This window comes from Mirounga angustirostris, unplaced genomic scaffold, assembly GCF_029215605.1.
Source record: "Mirounga angustirostris isolate CCGP_5_RB_7025 unplaced genomic scaffold, mMirAng1.0.hap1 SCAF_1, whole genome shotgun sequence".
In the NCBI taxonomy this organism is placed as follows: Eukaryota; Metazoa; Chordata; class Mammalia; order Carnivora; family Phocidae; genus Mirounga; species Mirounga angustirostris.
This window is the reverse complement of record NW_026991709.1, coordinates 31,907,511-31,930,321: the sequence shown is the minus strand read 5'-3', so window position 1 is coordinate 31,930,321 and position 22,811 is coordinate 31,907,511. Positions and strand designations below refer to the sequence as shown.

Genomic DNA, 22,811 nt, shown 5'->3' with positions numbered 1-22,811 from the left:
CTTCTCTCTCTTCTCTCTTTCTTGACTTACCTTCTGAATCATCTCAGCTGTGCTTTGGGGAAGGTGAGTTTAGCAGTGATTCCTGATTTTCTTAATCTCATGAATCAGCATAGAATAATGGTAAATAGCACAGACTCTGGAGTCAGAGTGCCTCAGTTCTCCTTTCTGTAAAATGGATCTGTCAAATCAACATTGTCATCATGCTCACAGTCCACTTATAAGGTTATAGGAAGAATAAAGTGATAATAAAGCATAGCACAGTGTGTGCCACAGATCTTTGATAATTCATTACTTATATTGTTCTCATTGTTATTCATATTTTTATCGTTATGCATTGCTAACATGCATGCAGAGCATGGATTCTCCTAACTCTGTTTATGTGTTTCCCCTTATTTGAGTTTGCCAGCTCCAGATTACAAGCTGTTTGTACCAATTTGGGGCCAACTGCCCTTAAAATTTCCCCCTAAAATTTGCTTTTTTCTTTTCAATAAACTTACTAGTGTCTTCACACCCCCACCCCAGTTGCTTTCCAATTTAACCCAAGACAGTATTGACCTCCCAATTACTTAAATACTCAAATACTTATATTTATAACTGACATTGGTCCCATGTCTTTACCCCTTTCATTCTCCTCATCTGTATGTTCCTTCATATTAAAGATTTGGTTTTTTGGTTGCTCCACTTTTTGTCATTTCCTATATTATTCTCTACAATGCCAAGTATTTTTTTTTTTTAAAGATTTTATTTATTTATTTGACAGAGAGAATGAGAGAGAGAGCACATGAGAGGGGGGAGGGTCAGAGGGAGAAGCAGACTCCCTGCTGAGCAGGGAGCCCGATGCGGGACTCCATCCCGGGACTCCAGGATCATGACCTGAGCTGAAGGCAGTTGCTTAACCAACTGAGCCACCCAGGCGCCCTACAATGCCAAGTATTAATCAGTCACTGAGAAAAAGGCTACGGTATGAGATCTGACAGACTGTTCTCCCTTTTTATTATCCAGAGTTTGAGTATTTGAATCATGTGGCAATTTGAATAAAAAATGCTTTTCTGATTAGCATTCGTATCAAATGTCCTGACCTCTGGGATTAAGAAACAGATTCTGTAAATGTCTTCCAGGGTTCTTTGTGTTTTCATTTAACAACTAAGAAGGAAAGATAGTGTAAGTAGTAATTTAGTTTAAAGTTGTTTCTTTGTTCCTGTTAGGAAATTGGCCTGTGGGTGTGTATGGCAGGTAGGTGATAGGTGGAAAGAAGGGGGAGATGTAAATTTGCCTTTTAGTTGCTACTTTTTAATTTCAAATTTTCCTGCATCAGTCATTTGATTCTGATAACTGTGATTAGTGTATTTTATACCTTTCAGAGTTACCTCAACTGTTTTTCTTGTCTAAAAATGTAAAATCTGCAAATAGATGACCACTGAGCTCTCTCTCGCTTAGAACTTGATAGAAAGGCTCCTCTCTCACTGGGTAAATCCTTTCAAGTCTATGCTATTTTCATAACTTCAAAGTAAAAAAAAAAAATCATTTCTTTAAAATCTAGTTACTGTGATTTTTGTGCGTAGGGAGTGTGCTTATAGATGTTTATAATGATACAAAAATGCTCAGTATTTGACTGCTTTAGGGGGCAGAGGGGAAGTGCAAGTTGTTTATTAGTATAGAATTCAGTTTTGCAAGATGGAAGAATACTGGAGATCTGTTTCAGAAAAAAAATGTGAATATACTTAATACTACTGAAATGTATTTTTAAAAATGGTTAAGATAGTATATTTCATATTATATTTTTTACCATAATTCAAAGGAGAAAACTCAATATTGAATCTAAGCAAAAATGCTATTGCTTATTGAGTTTTTAGTAGCAGAGATGGGGCATCTCTTTTTTGTTTAAGAGGCTGATCTGCAGTCACTGAATGGTGACATGGTAATAGGACCTACATCATTATTGTGGAGAGATTTAAATGAGATATTTTGTGTGAGGTGCTTAACATCGTCTAACTCTTTATAAATGTGGAACCATGGCTCTTGTATAGAGTACAATAAAGTGAACTATAATCTACTGTAATTTATTTAATTCTATAGAATGCCATAATAATAAGTGCACAAACTCTGTGCCTAATTACAAGTTATGTGTACTTGGAAAATTTGAATTCCTTATACTCTCTGTGCTCATGGGGTTTCTCACTTGTATATGGAATAAGCAGTAAGAACTATTTCATAGGGTTGTTGAGAGGATTGACTAAGTTAATACAAAAAACACATATACTGTGTTTTATGTAAGTGTCATTATCTTTGGTGAAATAGAAGGTAATGATAGTTTGGATGTCAGTGGGTTTATAGTTTAAAGTAATATGTATTTTAAACTCACTAATTACTCCCAATTACTATTTCTTCTTATTTAATATTATCTCCCTGGATGGGTCACTTTAAAGCTATATCTACATATTCCCATAGACTGAAGTGTTTTGAGGTAGTTTCTAGCATTACCTGTAACTTAGCAGAGGTAGGGTTGGGGGAGGGACCCTAAATTCTGTCCAGTAAGGAAAGTTTTTTGTTTTTGTTTTTGTTTTTTTTTTTTTTTTACTGTGTATCTTTCAGCCAGTTCCAGATGCTACAAATCCTAGTACTTCTTGTTATGGTGTTTATTTCCAGAGAACACCAGGCTGCAGAGAAATGGATGGTGTGTGCAAGACCCTAGGGTGAAGATAGTCAAGAAGAAGTTTAGAATTTTGAAATAAGGAATATTCCTCTGTTGGAAATGAATGCTTTATTAATTATCCTTATTCATGTACATTTAGGGCCTTTAGAAATTTTGATGTAGCTTCAAAAGAAGCACTTGGTGCCTTCTGAGGTTTTCACACCATTAAGGCGCCAAGAGTAGCTGAAAATATGCAGGTTCTTTGTGTCCATGTTTTTGGGGTGTGTGTGGTGGGGCAGGAGGTGGTGAATGTTATCCTCACTTTGTCCAGACATCTCACATCCTGCCCAATCTCCGGGAGGCAGGTCACTTTCTTATAATTACAGTTTCGGGCTCATATGCCTCTTTGAACATGTTGGATTCTTACTTAATGTATTGATTTTTAAATATAATTATAATGTGAATTTAATTTGGTATATGTGTTTGGAGCATGTACTATTCCTTGGCAAATGTTTCCTTAAATTATATGCTTGTGCATGTATTAAAGTGTAGGAAATTATTGTTTTACTTGTAACATGCTCAAGGTGTATTTTAATAAATATAAAGGAATACCCTGAGGCTGGGGAACAGTAGGATCAAAAGCTTACTCTATTTTAGAAGATAGTTTTATTATGGTTGATTATTAATTTAAGGATTTATTTTTGGTGGGGAAAATGACTAGGGAAGGGTCTGAGCCCAAGTAGATCACTTGAGTGTGTGTGTTTGTGTGTGTGTGTTTTCATTTTCTTTCTTTTTGTCTGCATCCTGTCTTATCCCACTTTCCCCTCCCACCTTTTTGTTTATTATGCCACAGGGCTTTCATAGCCACTTTTAAAACAGCAGAGGCCCAGGGTACTCTGGTGGGGGGAGGCAGATTTTAGTCAAAAGAACATGGTGTTGTTTTAACTCTTTGGTTAGTAAAGTAGATTAAAAGCCAAAAAATTAAAACAAAACAAACCAAAACAAAAAACCCAACAAAAACAGTCATCAACTATGGGATCCTAATGCTCTCTAGATCTATGTGATTCTTAATATAAATGTGAGAAGAGATGTTGGTGATACTTTATCAGAATGTGATCTACATTGCTGAGGAGACAGAAATCTTTTAACAGTTGCCTTTAAGGAACTGTAAATTTCAACAATTATTCAGCCCATTGCTTTCAGCACCTTTTGTTGGCTTATTAGTGTATAGAACAGCAGGGTTGTAACAGGAGGAAAAGCCTGTGCATTTTAATTAGCTTCAAAGACAGTGTGAGATAAAAGCCAGGATTTTTGCCTCATTTTTATTTCACATTGGCTGATTAAGGATGCTATTGTGGGCTGAGCTGGCTTGACCTAATCTCGGTGACCACCCATTTATGGAAGGGGAATGGCAAAAACTTGCTCCAGTTTTCTGAATGGGATTAGGAAAGCACTAATTAGCAAACTCTGAAAGCCATGAGGCATGGATAGGACACAGCACCCTTCCATAAGAAACAAATGCAGTCTGGGGAAACATTCACCAATTGAACCAATTAATGCTTGCATATATTAGGCACTTGGTGATGTGTTTTCCGGTTTTAATTACTTAACCATGAATAAAAGCCTGATGTTCCTCAAGCTGTACTTGTTGATTAAATAAATACTTCTGGCCTGAAGAGAGATGTCAGAACTTGAAGAGTACTAACATTGATAAAGAGGTCTGTAAAGAGTTGAAGAATAAGATTCAAGTTCCATTTGACCTCAGCTGCAGGGGAAGTGACTGGGGATACAGTGTGTAGATCTTTAAAATTTGCTTTTTCAGCTTAAGGACAGTCCGATTTTAATTTTTAGGAGGAAAACAAGTCTATTTGTGGATCATCAGTTCTTCCTTTGTCTCTTAATGCATAACACAGAATACTGCGGAAAGAGCATAGGCTTTGGAACGCAGAGCAAGACCTGTGTGCGAATCCCTTTGCTGCCAACTAGTGTGGAACTCAGGAGGGGCCCCTGGCTGGTTCAGTCGGGAAGAGTATGGGACTCTCGATCTCAGGGTCATGAGTTCAAGCCCCACATTGGGTGTGGAGGTTACTAAAAATTAAAAATAAAACAAAAACGAGAAGAAAGAAATTTGGAAAGACACTTCACCTCTTCAAGTTTCAATTTTGCTACCTTCAAACTGAGGATAGTATTATCTATTTTTATTTTTTTAAATTTTTAAAATTTATTTTGTTTTAAAGATTTCATTTATTTATTTGACAGAGAAAGAGACAGCGAGAGAGGGAACACAAGCAGGGGGAGTGGGAGAGGGAGGAGCAGGCTTCCCGCGGAGCAGGGAGCCCGATGTGGGGCTCAATCCCAGGACCTGGGACCATGACCTGAGCCAAAGGCAGATGCCTAACGACTGAGCCAGCCGCCCAGGTGCCCCAGTATTATCTATTTTTAAAGTCATTTTAAGCATGGCATGATATGTATAATGCCATGGGTGATACTTGGCGTTCAATAAGGACTCCAAAAGTGGCTGTTGTCTTTCCTGTTATTATAATACTCTCATTATTACCCCTCGACATGTCAAACAAATGTAAGGCAACAGTATATGGAAGAAGTGAAACCTGAAGACACCTCGTCTAGAAACGTTGGTCCAAAAGAGACAAAACTAGGGTTATTTGGCCGAAATGGTATGGCAAGTTTCATGGGGGATTTCTTGCATCCATTCTTCTACCCTACCTTGGTTGAATGAATTGGCCACTAGATGGAAGCATACATTTTTTTTTAATTGGTTTTATATCTGTAAATATATAGGTCTTTTTATGAATAGATAGGCATATCTAAAATTTAAAAATCAGATTTAGTCAGTGCCTTTGATAATTTTTGAAATCTGTAGAGCTTAACTGAGATGATACAGGAAAGGAAAGAAAAAATAAGTTAAGATTCTGGAAATGTGTATGTGGGACTTGTATACATGCAATTTATGATGAATATTTAAAAATAATTAGCAAAATATTCTGTTCTCCCAGTTTAGATGGCACAATAATAGCTATTTTTATTCATTTATGTACTTTAGAACAACTTACTATATAGATATTCAAAAAATCATACAATGCTACGTACATTCTTTCAGCCTGGACTGGCTATATTTTCAATAAGGTCCTAAGTGATCATAATCACTAGTTTGAGCAGGATTGTATGTATATGTGAATAAGTAGGACTTAAGATTTCGGATATGTGATGCCAATATTACATGTTTCTAAAAGGATTTTTGTTTTCTCATGATTAGTTTCTTCTATACTTATTTCTTTTCAGTGTAGCTTATGAATTTTTTTTTAAACTATTGATTGACTGTCTGAATTGAGATCCTCTGCTAAATGCTCTGGTTAGATTAAGAAAATATAAAAATTTCTGTCCCTGTCCTCAAGGAACTTACGTTGAAGTTTGAGTACACAAATACAGTTAAATAATATATGCAATTTAAGTTATTATACCATAGAACAAAGAATTATGATTGAAATCTTTGCAGGGAGAAATAGTTTCATGCTGGAGTAAGTACTTTAAATTAATGATATATTTTGGAGAAGATAGAGTGAAGGGGAGGCGGGTGGGAAAGAAAAAGAGTTTTAGGAAGAGAGGAGTGTGTGGATATAAAACAAAGCATGTTTGCACACCAGTGAATAATCTGATTTTTCTAGATCTGAGGGGAATTGTGGGAATTGGGGTTTAAAAAGGTAGACCAAGGTCAGGTTGTGGAAGATTTTAACTGACAGGCTAAGTGGTTTGGGAATTTATCTTATAGTCGAAGGGGAATATTCAGCTTAAATGGCCACCATCACTTTGGAAGAGAAAAGAAATAGTTTTATACCAATTTCTCTGCTTTATAGCCTAGTTGAATCCACTTTTCAAATTATGTGAAGAAATTTAAGGGAAAAAAGGGATTTGGTGTTAAGCAAAGTTCAGATTTTCATTGTTAAAATGTAATGGGGCTATATCTTATATGTGTTGTAATTTATGAAATTTACAAGGCAACCACATATTGTGGTTGAAGAAAATTTGTGGGAAAATTAATCTGTTTTGCCTGTTCTTTTTTTTTTAAGATTTTATTTATTCATTTGAGACCCAGAGATACAGAGAGAGAGAGAGCATGAGCAGTGGGAGAGGCAGAGGGAGAGGAAGAAGCAGACTCCCCGCTGAGTCAGGAGCCCGATGTGGGGCTCGATCCCAGGACCCTGGGATCATGACCTGAGCTGAAGACACACGCTTAACCATCTGAGCCACCCAGGCGCCTTTTTGCCTGTTCTTTTATAAAACAAAAAAACGTTACCCTGTACATTTTGCTGACCTCATACTTATTTCTCTTCCAATACAAGAACAGATTTCTTAGTTGGTCATATTAAGTGAAGAAAGGCTTCCAAAATGCGTAACTGTATATGTAGTAAAATACATAGATTCAGTTACATGCTAATGAGAAAGAGTCAGCATAGGATTTGAGTAGAACTAAAATTGGGCAAATGCTAATATGAAGAGTGGAAACAGGAAAGGGCCAGGAGTTGGTTACAATTGGTGAGGGATTTGGGAGCAACATGACGATAGGGATTGTGTTGTTATATGCTTTCAGCAGGAAGTTCCATCAAGGAGAGTAGGCTGCATGTAAATCCAGGCAGAAAGGCTACTGGAATCCTGATGATCTGTCAGGCAGGGTTCTGACTCCTGGCTCCTGATTGTGAAGAAGGGACTCTCAGAGTAGAGGCAGGCCAAGGTCGGACTCTAAGATGGACGTGGGCACCAATTCTAATGAAACTTTATGATTGAGTGGCTCTTTCCTTCTTTTTCCTCCATGTTTAGGTGGCTCTTCAGGTCTCCACTTTGGGGTTCAGGGAAATAACTGCGTCCAAGTTGCATAGTGTAGGATGGAGATCCATGATTTTGCTGTCACTGCTATTTCTCAGCACTACCTTAACCCTTTGCTCTTGATTTTGAGACCCTACCACCTGCTGGAGCAGTTCTAAATATATTACGTTGAATCTGTTCTGTTTAGAATTTAATGCATGTCGTATCCTAGTGTGGTGTACCAGTTCTGATTAAATTTGGGATTAAAAAACCACCACCACAATAAAACAAACCAAAGAACAAGATTAGGCTGACCTATATATGTTAGGGTGTAATGGTCTGCAACGTGGAGATAGAGATAGAACCATACTCACTACTTAACGTGCTGGGACTTCTCTTTTCCCTTTTACTGCTGAACACCTTGCGCTATGGAAGAGGTTGAAAAATTGCTTTCAGTGTCCATATAATTGCATCTTCACTGATTCTGTTTTTCCTTGATCCCAATTTTGCTGACTAGGAAGACATGATCTAAAAGTTTTAGCTTTTAAAAGACACACTTATTGAAGGCTTTTTTGTCAGACTAGATGAAGTTTTTCACATTATATTTCATTGAGTTCTCTTAATAGTTCTTTTTTTTTTTTTTTTTGGTCAGGAGGCTTAGGTTTAGAGAAGTTAAGAAGCTGGTGGCCCAAATTTACACAACTAGTTAAAGGGCAGAGGTGGGACTCCAAAGTCCAAATCTCATTCTCTTTAACCATTGTACCAACAGTCTCCCTAAAGAGGACAAGAAAGCAGATTGGTTTTATCTTTAAGAAATCACTAACAAAATTGTCACAAAAATTACTGTTTTACCTGATCAAATTCCCTTTATATATCAAGTCATGAAAATAGGAGATAATCTTTCAAGTGCTTGTTTATGATACATTCAGAGGAAATGAAAATGTTCATTTAATTGGCTTTTTTTATCAGAGTTAGCTGGGAAGAGATTTGATTTGAATATAATTTACTGCAGTCTCTATCTTTTTTTTAAGATTTTATTTATTTATTTGTCACAGAGAGAGAGTACAAGCAGGGGGAGCCGCAGGCAGAGGGAGAAGCAGGCTCCCCACCGAGCAGGGAGCCTGATGCGGGGCTGGATCCCAGGACCCTGGGATCATGACCTGAGTCAAAGGCAGACGCTTAACCGACTGAGCCACGCAGGCGCCCCTACAGTCTCTTTATCTTGTAGCTAAAGATGTAAGAGTGGAGCTGAGTCTAAAAGACTTATCCAAGATACCTCACTTTTTAGAAACAAAATCAGCTTCCTGGATTCTTAAACCAGCTCTTTTTTTCTGCAAGACCCCATATCCTCTTCCTCTTCCCATGTTGGTGAAAATTTAATTTACATTAGAAGGATCCCATGCTCATGGAGAATATTACTAATCAAATTGAACTTTCTGGTTCTGATTTAATTTGGTGGCATTAGTTGACAGGGTCTTAGGCTCTTGGGAAAGAATTATTGAAAGCTAATTTTAACTTGATGAAATATAATCTAATGTAAAATTTACCTTGAGCAACAAAATATTAAATTATTTTATTTGTAAATAGGGACTTTAAATTTGGGGTACAGTATTTGTTTATCTTAGGTTTTGAGTAAATTCCCAAATGATGTATCTTAAAAAAAAATAGGAGTAGATACTACTGTGAGCTTTATTAGGTAAAAAAGAAGAAAGAAAATCAGCAGTGGGGCTTTGATAGGAAAACCATTAGATGTGATCTCTTCACCTGTTAAACCCAGCTGTCCCTTCTGGGATTTGGCTTTTGTGTGCTGGGAACCATTTCTATGAAAATCTAATGAGGAAACTCTAAACTGCTGGTGACAAGACTAGCCTATTTTACAAACCATGCGGTAACCGGGATCAAATATCAGAGTTCAAATTCAAGCCTCTTTCTATTTTTCATATAGGGAGTTTGGTGGTATTTTGTAAAATTATCTGTCCTTCTTCCATTGCCAAGCTGACTAATCGACTGGTCTGTTGACACCATCTGTCTAAGGAATCCACAGCCGCCACCATGACTTTTGGTTTAGTTTTCAATAGAGACACATTCCATCAAGAGTAATTTTTTTTAATTTTTAATTTCCTAAGTTGTGAATCACATGGGATTTCCCCTTCCTTCAGTTTTCAGGTTTTCTCTTTCTCTTTCTCTTTCTTTTTTCCTCTTCCTTTTTTTCATTTTCCAAACACATTCACTTAATGTGTTTTAAGGGAGTTGCGTACTGTGGGTTATTTTAATGATACATTAATAGAAACTGATACATTGGCCCACGATGTGAGTGTAGTATAGGATGCCTATAGTGTTTGAGAATAATTTATGTAAGACTCGCTTTTAAAAAAATAGTTCTCTGATTCCATGTTTCTTATTAAACAGCAAGAGTATTTTGGAATTAAGACAGCAAGAGTATTTTAAGAAAATGCTTTTGATTTGGCGAATACTTGTGGTTTCATTTAGGTAGCTCATCTATTCAATCTTAGAAGTTTCCTTTAGACCTGAGTAGTATACTGCTGATTATGTATTTTATGAGAAAAAGGTAATAGGTACCGATCGCTCTTTGAAAATGAAATTTTTAAAAAGAGATGACATTTCGGTGTACTTCATGTCCACCTCAGATATCATTATTATTTGGAATAAACACTTCAGAAGTATTCAGGGAACTCTTAAATGTTGGTATTTATATAACATCTTTTATTTGAGTGAATCAAATTCTTTAGTACTACATTCTCAGTTCCCACTGTAAAATATGAAAAGTAAGTCAGAACTCATTCTGTTGCCTTTGCTATATTTTATATGTATGCTTGGAAATGTATAAAAACCTGCAGTGATTACAAAAAAAAATTTAAGACATATTTTTTTTTTACCTTAAGCTGTTAAAAATTAAGTTAAAGGAAAAGATACACTTGTGAAAGGTTAAATAATAATAGACAATTTGAATATTAGGGTATAGATGACAAAATAACATAGTCTTTTTTTTTTTTTTTTTGAGAATTAAGAGGGCATGGATTGTACTGGTCTGGCAAGACTTCATGGAAGAAGAGGAGATAATAAAAACTTGAAGGCATTGGAGAAGTGGAGAGGTGATAGGTGTAAAATTCCTCGCAGGGTCTCCATGGTGACACAGTCCAAGGGAGGAAAAGCTTCATTTAATATAGGGAAATTAGTGGATTAGGACTATTTGATAGCAAGTGAAAGAAACCTTTCAATAACAAAAGGAAAATTCATTGATTCATATGCTCGAGCCATAGAAAATGCTTGGGTGGGATCAGATTGAAGGGGGAAATAGAACAAATAATGAAATGCCATCAGTATGTTTTGGTTTTCGCTCCTCTGTTTCCTCTTGTGTGGCTGGTTCATTTTTCTACTTTATAGACAAATCTTTTCTGTGCAAGAGCAAACATGATGCTTGGCAGCTCACAATCTGATAGCTTTTCCCTGCCAACTCTAGTTAGGAAAATCCCAGGGAAGGGTTCCAATCGTCCCAGCATTAGTCATGTGTACATTCCTGGACCAGTAATCGAGTCACCAGCCCAGAGCCCATGCTCATCACTGTGGCCCATGGATGGAGCCTGTTGCCTGAAGAATGGGGGAAAAGTATACTGGCCAAAGACTTTCCCAGGCTCACAAAAGAAATGGCCACCGTGGACAATTAATATGTAGCTGAAGAAACTTTCTATTTGTTACTTAACAGCTAGGAGGGACTGAATGATTTTAATAATCAGTGAACGATAATGAATCATGAATAAAATTAGGAATGCCGCTTGGTGTCAAATTCCTTTATGTGTTAGTGAATTATAATATAATTCTAGTTAGCACACCCCTGACCGTACCATGTATGTTGTTTGTTTCTTAATTATAAAAGCATTACCATAATTACTGCTTTTTAAAATTTTGACAATGGAAAATTCTTAAGCTATTTTAAGGTATACATGCTGATCCATTCTTCATGTTCATGAAAGAGATGTTACGATTACACTATGTAGTATTGACTTGTTTTTCAAAGTACAAATGTTGAAGCAATGGTACTGTTTGTTTAGTAGACCTTTGAAGATAAGCTTCTGACACTACTTGGAAAATATTCAAACTAAGGCTTTGTTGATACAAGAAGGAATTCTAAAAATTACACTGTGGACTCTAGTCAGCTATGTGATAACTAACTCATATGACCAACAGCCACATCCCTTGCTATGAATATTCATAAAAAAATAGGTTTGCTAGCTTTTTAGATATTTTGAAGAATTTAAAGTGTCAGTACAAAGCATTAGATTTTTACCTGTTTATCCAATTTTATTGTCCTGGGAACTTTTCTATTTGTCCATTGGATCTGTAGGTTTCTGAGTTTATTTTGTGTTAGGTAGGTGAGAGGGATGTTGGGATTGCTGCTGTTGACCTGACCTCATGAACTCCCCATTTCAGATTATTATTATTTTTTTTAAGATTTTTATTTATTTATTTGACAGAGAGAGGCACAGCGAGAGAGGGAACACAAGCAGGGGGAGTGGGAGAGGGAGAAGCAGGCTTCCCGCCAAGCAGGGAGCCCGATGTGGGGTTCCATCCCAGGACCCTGGGATCATGACCTGAGCTGAAGGCAGACGCTTAGCAACTGAGCCACCCAGGCGCCCCCCCATTTCAGATTCTCATGGCTAGCGCATTTGCTTGCTTTGGGAACTTCTCTGTGCATCACTAGGTCTTTGTTCATTTTTTATGTTATGAGCTGGTGGGTCTCAAACTTTAGTGTCTGAGCCAAACCTCAGACCAGTTCAGAAGCATAAAGTCAAGTCCTGGGCATTTTTTTATAGCACAAATTCCAGGTGATTCTGCTCTACACCAAATCTGAGAACTGAACTTTTCCTCTTAATTTTGTTGTTGCTGCTTCTGAGAAAATAGTGACATATTTTCTGCAAATCTGTTGCAGCCAAAAACACCCAGCCTCATCATCTATGGTAGGGAGAATTTTGCAATCAAATGACCTAGTTTCAAATCCTACCTCAATTACTAATTGATTAAATAACCTTGAATGAGACACTTGACTCTATTGTTCTTAGATTCCTGTGGGTAAACTGGGAATGATAAAAGCATCCATTGACAATAGATACAAATACCAAATCATTATGTTGTACATCTGAAACTAATATAATGTTACATGTCAGTTACATAATGCTTAATTTAAAAAATGGCCATTAAAAAGAAATTACCCTCCTTAAATAAATAAATACATGCATACATACATACATACATGCATTGGTGGTGGATTAAGTGGGACCAATAATAATGTGTCTGGAAGCCAATTTCCTCATTACTGATGCAAGGATTTTTCTGTCATTGTAGTCATTACGTGATCGTTCTCTTACTATGGTTATTTTATGTTGTAGATAATATTAATATTAAATTCCCTGAACAAGTCATCTGGACTTCTTAATTTATTATGTTTTCAGATTTTGGGGAAGTGATATTTAAGCAACAGTTATGCTCATTTAGTTCATTAAAAGTATAAAGGAATGTTACTTCCATGTACCTTAAACTTTAGAGGGGCGGATATAGTTTAAAGCTTGAAGATTGAGCCTTAATGATAAAAGTTGTCCGTATCGTCATGTAATGTAGCATTATTATTAACCAGAAAATCCTTTGGTCTCTTTTTCCAACATCAAAGAAGGAAAGCAGGAGGGAACCAGTGTTATGTGAGTATATATATTATGTTTGAGGCATTGGGTTTGGTAATCTCCCCTAAATTATATAATCTGTGAAGCTGATATTACTACCAGTTCCTCCAAATCACTGACACTTGAACTTTGTTCATTCAAGCATTATTTACCATATTCTAAGTGAGTATAAAAAGAGAATAATATTCTCAGACTAGGGGAAATGAGTGAAATAGGTGAAGGTAATTAAGAAGTACAAAACATCCAGATATAAGATAAATAAGTAATGGAGATGAAAAGCACAGCGTAGGGGATATAGTCAATAGTATTGTAATAATGGATGAGAACAGATGGTGACTGTACTTCCTGTGGTGAGCACGGAGTCATGTATAGAATTGTCAAGTCACTATGTTGTACACTTGAAACTAATTTAACTTTGTATGTCAGTTATACCACAAACAGAGAGAGAGAGAGAGAGGGAGAGGGAGAGAAAAATTCTATTGAGGTAATTAGTGTATAGTTTACTCTTTCTCTTTTCCTTTACCTTTACTTAGGCTTTTCTCTCCTCTCTGTACCCCTATTTTGAGAAACAAAATATGCTCTAAAATATAAAGTGACCTAATAACCGTTTATTAGCTTTTTCTCCACGCATCCAAAAAGATTGCATTTAAAAATTCAGAGGTTTCCGATGAAAAACATACTTAGCTATCTTCTTGTTTTTGTGTGAAATGTCTCACTCATAATTCAATGGATCTTTAGAAATGTTTAATAATAGTAATTTAATTCTGTCCGCAAACACCAAATACTTCAGTTGTTGATTTTTAATTTTATGTGCAGTGGAAAATTAAGTTTGTGCCCATATGATTTTTATGTAAAATAATCATTTTCATATGTTTGGCTTCAGGTTTTTTTTTAGAAAATGGGAGAGCTTAAATCTCCACGTAGGACGCTGCCAGACACATCACAATGGGCTCCTTTTTCAGTACAACACATGCATCATGGAATATACAGACTATAATGATACTGTGCTTCCCTCGTGGATTGACTGAGAATGTCCAGGAAGTGGAACTCACCCTAGATTTATGTGTTTCTAGGCTACTCTAGGCTTTTTCAAATACTCTGATATAGAGTTAGGATAAAATACGTTAGGGTCAACCTTACTTTGGTGTCATCTTTCCTGCATTCCTGTACCAGATAATTAGCAATTTAACCAATAGGTGATTCATAATAGTTGCTAGGAGGACATATGTGTTGGGTATTGTATGTATTTGTAGACTTGTGTGCTATGCTCTACAGCATTCTCTTCATCCTTTATGAATGTAGCAGCCTGATTTTAATAGCTGAGCTTCTGTAATGATAGCAGTTATATATCAGCTGCTAGGAATTCAGAAATGTTTTAAAGATTTTTAAATTTATTTTAGAGAGAGAGAGAGCAGAGGGAGGGACAGAGGGGGAGGGGGAGAGAGAATCCTTAAGCAGACTCCCCACTGAATGTGGAGCCCCACACGGGGTTTGATCCCAGGACCCTGAGATCAAAGCTTGAGCCCAAATCAAGAGTTGGCTACTTAACCGACTGAGCCACCCAGGTGCCTCAAATTCAGTAATGTTTTAAAGAAAATATATATTGTATTGATCATAACAACTATTTTCTTATATTTTTAGAAAAGTACTTTTGTGTGTGTAACAAGTTATTTAGTTTATAGTATAGTGCTTGGTACAGATTAGGTTTTGAGATCCACTGATGTACACATTGGCTTTTCAAAATTCAGGTGATTCCAGCACATTGGAGTAGGGTCAGACAGTTTCAAGTAATTTACCAAAAATTAGATCTCAGAAATCATACTTAACTATTTTGAGCCTTCCTTTCTTCATCTGTGAATATTTTATTTATTTTAACTTTTTAAAATATTTTATTTTATTTGTTTATTTGAGAGAGAGAGAGAGAGAGATAGCGCACATGTGTGCATTCACAAGCACACAAGCCAGGGGAGAGGCAGAGAGGAAGGGAGAGGGAGAGAGAGAATTTGTCAAGCAGACTCCATGCTAAGTGTGGAACCCGACATGGGGCTTGATCCTTTGACCTCGAGATCATGACCTGAGCTGAAACCAAGAGTCAGACACTTAACCGACTGAGCCACCTAGGCACCCTCATCTGTGAATATTTTAAAATAAGAATGTCATGGATATTCATTAAGATAACATACATAAAGACTGGCACCTAGTTATACCTATCATAAAATTAGTTTTTATTTACCCTTAAGAGTAATGAACTGTGATCTAAAATTTACTGGTATATCATGTGAATTAAACTTGTCAGACAATGAACTGCACCCGACATAATGTTAAAACTTTTACTTTGTTAATGTTGTTGAATTGACCTAGAAATAGCTCCTAAAAATAAAACTGAAGGTCAGCCATATTCTTTAGTTTCTTCTTAGTAACTTAATTATTTTTTAAAAAGTCAAAGAGTTAGTCATTTTAAAAATCCATATTTTATTTAAAATTGCATTTCTCCAATTACCATAAGCTTCATGCTTTCCATTTTATGACTCCTGAGACTTCCACCTGAGTAAGTTGCCTCGTATTCATTGAGGTCCTTATGAAGTTATCGTATCAGAGTGGCCTGTCATCAAATTAAATCTCATGGCTTCCCAAACGAGATAACAAGTAAAACATTTAGAAAGTCTTTTGACATTTTTGTGAGAGGACTTTAAAAATAAACTGTATTTAATAGATATATTGATTTCCCTCCACCCTAAGTTTCTTAGATTTAAATAAGAAAGTTGATTTGATTACCATTCTAATTTCAAAATGATTCGCAAGTGTGTGATATGTTCACCTTTGGGAGACTAAAAGCAGGTAAACCTCAGAAGAATTTTGTAATTGCAGTCAGTCTGAGAAAATAAAAAAAATTTTTTCTGTTGTTGTTTTTAGATAGCATTCAATTTTACTCTATTGCAAGAAGCTATATTTTCTTCTAAGACGAAGAAATCATTTTATATAATGTTGAAATGCTTTTATTAGATTGAATTTTTTTTAATTTTAGGAATTTTTTCAAATTGATATGAGGGATACTAAAAACATGGACCAACCCTAGAGATATGTAACACCACTAAAAAAGTAATAAAGAGGATCATCATTGTTTTTTTGCTTCTAAACAAGATATGTCAAATGCTGTATGTTCAGATCGAGGACACTCCACTTCCAAGTCTTGTCTAATTAATGAGGGAGAGTTTTATTGCCGAGTTTTCTTTCTCTGTTGGAAGGAAGTGTGAAGAGGGAAGGTTGGGTGTAAAACAAAACCAAGTCATAAGGAGGGAAGCAAGGTTCAGGTTTGACTTAGAGTAATAAAACCATAGCCAGCCTTGAGGATGGGGTGGGGTGTGTGGGAGGTGGGCAAGGTCATAGCAGAACAGCCAGATGAAGCTGACTTGAGGAAGAGTCACATGTCCTTGGATTTCCCCTGCCCACTGGAGGCAGCACTTTAGGGCTCTTTGTAGCCCTAAAACAGCAAGTAGGGGTTAAGTGATTTCTGGCAACTATCAACAGTACTGACAGACAAGTGAATTAAAAGGGAAACAAATAGAGAAATAGTCACTGGGAAGAGGAAGAAATCATTTCCTCTGTGCCACTCTGCTAGGCACTTCACATTTGACCTTGAGAACAATCCTGTGAGGTAGGAGTATTCATTCCAGTTTTACTTCATTTTCCAGATAAGTAAATTGATAATCAGAGAAGGGCATTGCATAGATTTCCATAACAAGCATTAAGGCGTGGGTTTAAAGTTGTAGAATAAAAAGAGAGTGGTATGCAATAATCAAGGCAGGTAATTCATTTATTGTGGGATCTACAGAAAGACAAGATCTGATGAAGTGTAGCATTCGTCCAGGGAAATTAGTTGATACTTAGTGGTATTTTAGAATGTGAAAATCATTTACTCTCCAGTTGTTTCTAAAGAGCTGGAGCTCTTAAAAAAATGTTGGTTAGAAGGTGCCATGCTATTTAATTTAAAACAATATGTTTTAATATTAGAACTCAGTAGTTAAATCGTACAAATTCATATTTCCTATTGGAGAAACACAATGACTCAACTTTGTAATGAGAGCAGAAATAGATCAGGTGTTCTCAAACCTTAACGTGTATCAGAGAATTACTTCTGATGCTGTTAAAAGTATATTTTTTGAAGAATTGATTCAGTAGATCAGGAGTGAGGGCCCCTGACATCTGAATTTTTAAGATCCCACTTCTGTAGTTCACTCTGGTGCTCCCCAGCGGTTAAGACCCGTGGATATAAATGATGATTTTCATTGTGATAGATCCCAGTGTTTAAGAGCCACAGGTGAGGTTTTGATTTTTTCCTTTGCATTTATTTTTACTTACCAGTAGATTAGAACTGTGTCATCTCACACAGTAGCCACCAATTATGTGTGACTATTTAAATGAAATTAATTAAAGTAAAATGAAATAAAAGGTGAGTTCAAGTGCTCACCATCCTCATGTGGCTGGTGGCTACTGTATCGGAGGGAGCACATAATAGGACATTTTAATCATTATTGCAGAAAATTGTCTTGGACGGCACTGGATTAGAATGTAAGAATAATGAAATTTGGCCCCAATGTAGTTTTTATGATATTGAGAATCATTTTTTAAAGTTGTCCTTATTAAATATCACTTTCTTTGAGGAGGAGCAGGCATTTTCTTTACAAAAGTAGCTTCCAGGGACGTCTGGGTGGTTCAGTTGGTTAAGCATCTGCCTTCAGCTCAGGTCATGATCCCAGGGTCCTGGGATCAAGTCCCACTTCGGGCTCCTTGCTCAGTGGGGAGTCTGTTTCTCCCTCTTCCGCTCCCCCTGCTTGTGCACGTGCTCTCTGTCTCTCTCTCTGACAAATAAATAAATAAATTCTTTGAAAAGAAAAAGTAGCTTCCATATTAAAAACTACTTCTAGCTGGGGAACCTGGGTAGCCCAGTCGGTTAAGCAAGTGATCTTGCTCAGGTTGTGACCTTGGGGTCATCCAGTGGAGCCTCATGTTGAGCCTTGCGCTCAGCGCCTATCTGCTTCAGATTCTCTCCCTGTCCCTCCCACTCACACATACTCTCTCTCTCAAATAAATAAATAAAATCTTTAAAAAAAAGTACTTCTAATTAAATAACAAATATTGCATGCTTATTCTCTTTTTGAATGGAATTAACATGCTTAGAGAAGATAAATTACCTACATGGCTTCAACTTACATTTGGAATGGTAATCATCTAAAGACTTTTTTGACGTACATGGGATTTTCCCACTAAAAAACTTCCCCCAAAGAACATTTCTTCCTGTGCTCCAGGAAGTAGGTGTGGCCTCAGTATTTTGTCATTTTATAAAAGGTGTTTAAAAATGGTCTGCATAAGGGCGCCTGGGTGGCTCAGTTGGTTAAGCGACTGCCTTCGGCTCAGGTCATGATCCTGGAGTCCCAGGATCGAGTCCCGCATCGGGCTCCCTGCTCGGCAGGGATACTGCTTCTCCCTCTGACCTTCCTCCCTCTCATCCTCTCTGTCTCTCATTCTCTCTGTCTCAAATAAATAAATAAAATCTTAAAAAAAAAATGGTCTGCAAAAATGAAGCTGTGGTCTAAGCAGCCTTCAGGATTTGTCCTTATATTGCTACATTACATCAGAATGTGGGGTGTATCATCAACAGAGTTTCTGTATAAAATGTTGATGGAATTTAGCATTAAATCTTTAAATAAACCTGTTAGATAGCATTTTCCTGAATATATTGACTATAATTTATGAATTATCAAATGCAGTTATCTTAGGAGATATTTAGTATAACTAAAAATTATAACTTGAAACATATAATTCTTGAAATAAAAATTTCTGGGAATGGGATGGAAAAAAACTCTCCTTTGCACTCTTTTAAAAATATCATCTGTTGAGCTTCAAGTTGGTTTTTAAAGTCCTAGACTTATGTTATACTTAATATATGAAAAAAAATGATATTTACAGTGTTGGTTTCTTTCTCAAAGTCAAACACAAGTTTAAAATGAAAACAGCCCTAAGCTAGCTTTCTTCTTGTCTCTTAGATCCCAAACCTCAGAGCTGTTGGACTGAATTGTGTGAATTCTTCCTTCAGAATGCTTCTTGGATTTTTTTCCTTTCTTTTTTTATTCCCATTGCCTTCATTGTCTCACATCCGCATTATGGGGGTGATTATGGGAGTCCTGGGGCTCCTTTCTCTACTCTGCATCCTGCCCAGCCCTGTGAGTTTAATGTTCCTAAACAGCATTTTCGTAATGTTATTTTACTTTTCAAAATCTTTCAGGAACTTCTTTGTTGCTAATAGGCTAGAATCCAAAAGACTCTTTTGGGATTTTTTGTTTGTTTGTTTTTTAAGTAGGCTTCACACCCTGTGTGGAGCCCAAAATGGGGCTTGAACTCACGACCCTGACATCAAGACCTGAGCTGAGATCAAGAATCCAACACTTAACTGACTGAGCCACCCAGATGCCCCGCAAGGGCCTGCTGTGAATATTTTTAGATCTCAACAGTTTGGCCACAGGCAGCATTTCAGCTCCTCTTTTCTATTAGTCTTAGACCAAACCCTTCATACAAATCATTCCGGGCTTCTTATTACCACATTATTCTGTTCCTCCCTTGTGTACCCTGATTTAAAGCATCCTTCCCACTCATCTGTGTGTATCCGATGCATGTGGGTTGAATTGTGCCCCTAAACTGCTGTTTAAGTTTAAACAGCATATATTAAGTTTAAGGGGACATTTGGACATAGAAGCAGAGACACAGGACAACGCCACATGAGGATGAAGGCAGTTTGGGGTGAGTGATGCAGCAGAAACCAAGGAACTTCAGTAAACTTCTAGAAACTAGGAAAGAGGCATGGAACAAATCCTCCCCCACAGCTCTCAGAACGAATTACCCCTGCCGACACTTTAAACTTGGACTTCTAGCCTTTAGCTCTATGAAACAATACATTTCTGTTTTTTAAAGCTACCCTGTTTGTGACATTTTGTGATAGCAACCCTAAAAAATGCATACCCTCATTATTTTGTTGTTTATTTAAAAAAATGTTTGCATTAGTGCCCCTCTTCAAGATTATGATGGTCTTTTCTGTGGACAGGTCTTGTCGGTAGATAAATGCAAATATATTCGTAAACACAAAACTCCAGATAATTTGAGGAGCAAAGAACCTCTGACCAACCCAGCCTCATATCCAGCCCTCCGTATCTAACCAAAACCTCATCTCTGAGAAAACAAACTGTCTGCTTTACTTAACTTCTGGCTCTTACTTCTCCTTTGGCATTTACTGTATGTATTTTGCTTTTGGTACTTCATCATCACGTACTTCTTGGAGTCTGAGCTTTTCAACATATGTAAGCCCCTCCCAACTAGAAAAACACGAATCTTTCTAGGCCTTGAACTCCTAGATTGTAAGGTTTTTTTTTTTTTTTTTAAAGATTTTATTTATTTATTTGAGAGAGAATGAGATAGAGAGCACATGAGAGGGGGGAGGGTCAGAGGCAGAAGCAGACTCCCCGCCGAGCAGGGAGCCCGATGCGGGACTCGATCCCGGGACTCCAGGATCATGACCTGAGCCGAAGGCAGTCCCTCAACCAACTGAGCCACCCAGGCGCCCCTAGATTGTAAGGTTTTGAAGGCTAGGGTTACTTCGCCAACATTGCAAGGTGATTATATACCTAAGGTATGAGTAGGTATGTGTAAATATCTTTCTATGAATTATTTAGGAGACATTTACCCCTCTGAGCTTTTCTTTATTCATCTAAAACCATGTAAAGATAATTATCCTTATATTTCTTGTGAGGATTAGAACCTCTTCTAATGCTATGTTATTTTTTGTATTTCTTTGCATGGCCAGAGAAATTTGCATCCACTTCCAAAAATTCATGTACACTCAGAAGCACATCCTGAACAGGCTAAGAATGCCTCTTCTTTAGTCTTCTTTTACAAAAGGTTTTACTTCTACCCTTGTGTTAATGGGATTCAGAAGAACAGGGTCCTGGTTCTAGCTACCAGGGATCTTTTATTTATTGTCAACCTTAATGAAATATTTTCAATCTGTTGACTAGTTTTCCTTTGTTTGGAAGATGGGAGGGTTGACAGATTTATCTGTTCTTATTGTAGCTTTAACATGATATATTAACCTCATTTTATGGATGAAGAAACTGACCCAGTAACCAAGGATGGAGAGGTAGAAATTTACGGGCCTAGGAGAAAAGCCCAAGTATTCTGATATGAATCCAGTCTATTCTCTTCTCCCAATTGCCATGTGGAACCAAAGTTTTTTTTTTTTTTTTTTTTTTGAAGATTTTTTTATTTTTTTTAGAGAGACAGAGCACAAGCCAGGGGGAGGGAAAAAGAGAGGGGGAGAGAGAGAATCTCAAGCAGACTCCCTGCCGAGCACAGAGCCTGACTCTGGGCTCCATCCTAGGACCCTGAGATCATGACCTGAGCTGAAATCAACAGTCGACCCCTTAACTGACTGAGCCACCCAGTCTCCTCCAAAGTCTTTTTTTCTAGTTTTTCTTACATTAACGTGAGAGTTAAAAAATAAATCTTTGGGTTTATGATGTTTATTCTTATACAAGGTAAATTGTTTACAGCATAGTTTAGTGGTTAAATGTCCAGATTCTGGAGCTGACTACATGGATCTAAATCTTTATCTGTTAGTACCTGTTAAATTTTGGACTAGTTATTTAATTTCTGTGCCTCAGTTTCCTCATCTATAAATTATGGATACTAACAGTGCCCACTTAGGAACATTTTGGGGGCTGTGAGAATTAATACAGCTAATGAGTTTGCTGGATATCTCTTAGCTATTGTTCTATTCTGACATTCAAGATTAATGAGATAATTATAAAAATCTTAGCTGTGTCCTTCTGAGACTTTTTGAGAAAGCACCGTTTGTTTTTTACTAACTCTTCAACACACCAGCAGAACTAAGTAACCATATAGAACCAAGTCAAACCAAGTAAAGATTCTGTAGGTTGTATAAGGTGGTGGTGTCACTTTGACCATCTCCTGTGCATCTGATGCTCCATAAACATTTTGATTCATCTTTTTCTTTTCAAAAGCTTTTTCACATGCAAAATCTACAACTCTTGTAGTTCTGTAGGGTTTTTGCACTCTTTTTTTGGGGTGTCAGGTTTGCAAAGAGAGATGAACATCTTTAATCTCGAAGGCCACAAGAGTATTGCTCATATGTGTATGATGGTAATAGCTCAAAGAAGAGGCTTGCTGTAAATTATAGTCAAGATGGTGTTTTGCGTATTGCGGAACAAAGGTTTTATGAAGTGAAATGGAAACCCTAGGAATTGGCATAAGCTCCACTTCAGTTATGCATGTGAACATAGAGTGCATTGCAATGGTGAGAGTGAAGCAAAAGCAAAACACTAGAAATAATAGTCTGCTCACACTTTCCCAAGAGAAAAGTTTATGAAGGGAAAAGCCAGGAAAAATACTTTATTCCTTGAGTATTTTCTTTATTATTATTTATTCCTTTACTTTTCTCTTTCTATAATCTCATTTTAGTTATGGAAGTCGAAGTAATCATTTTAAATTGATATATGCATATCTATATACAGATAGATATGTTATGTAGATATGTATGTGTAATATATATATGTATATACCTATTTGCATTTGCAAATATTTGGAGATTTTTTTAAGAGCAT

At 36.8% G+C, this 22,811-nt stretch overlaps 1 protein-coding gene across 1 annotated transcript in view; it reads left to right on the top strand.

Annotated features, from left to right (window-relative positions):
* The window catches only part of ROBO1 (roundabout guidance receptor 1), a 1,126,461-nt gene that overhangs the window by 753,214 nt on the left and 350,436 nt on the right, over nucleotides 1–22,811 (top strand). The gene's annotated exons all lie outside the window — the stretch shown is intronic.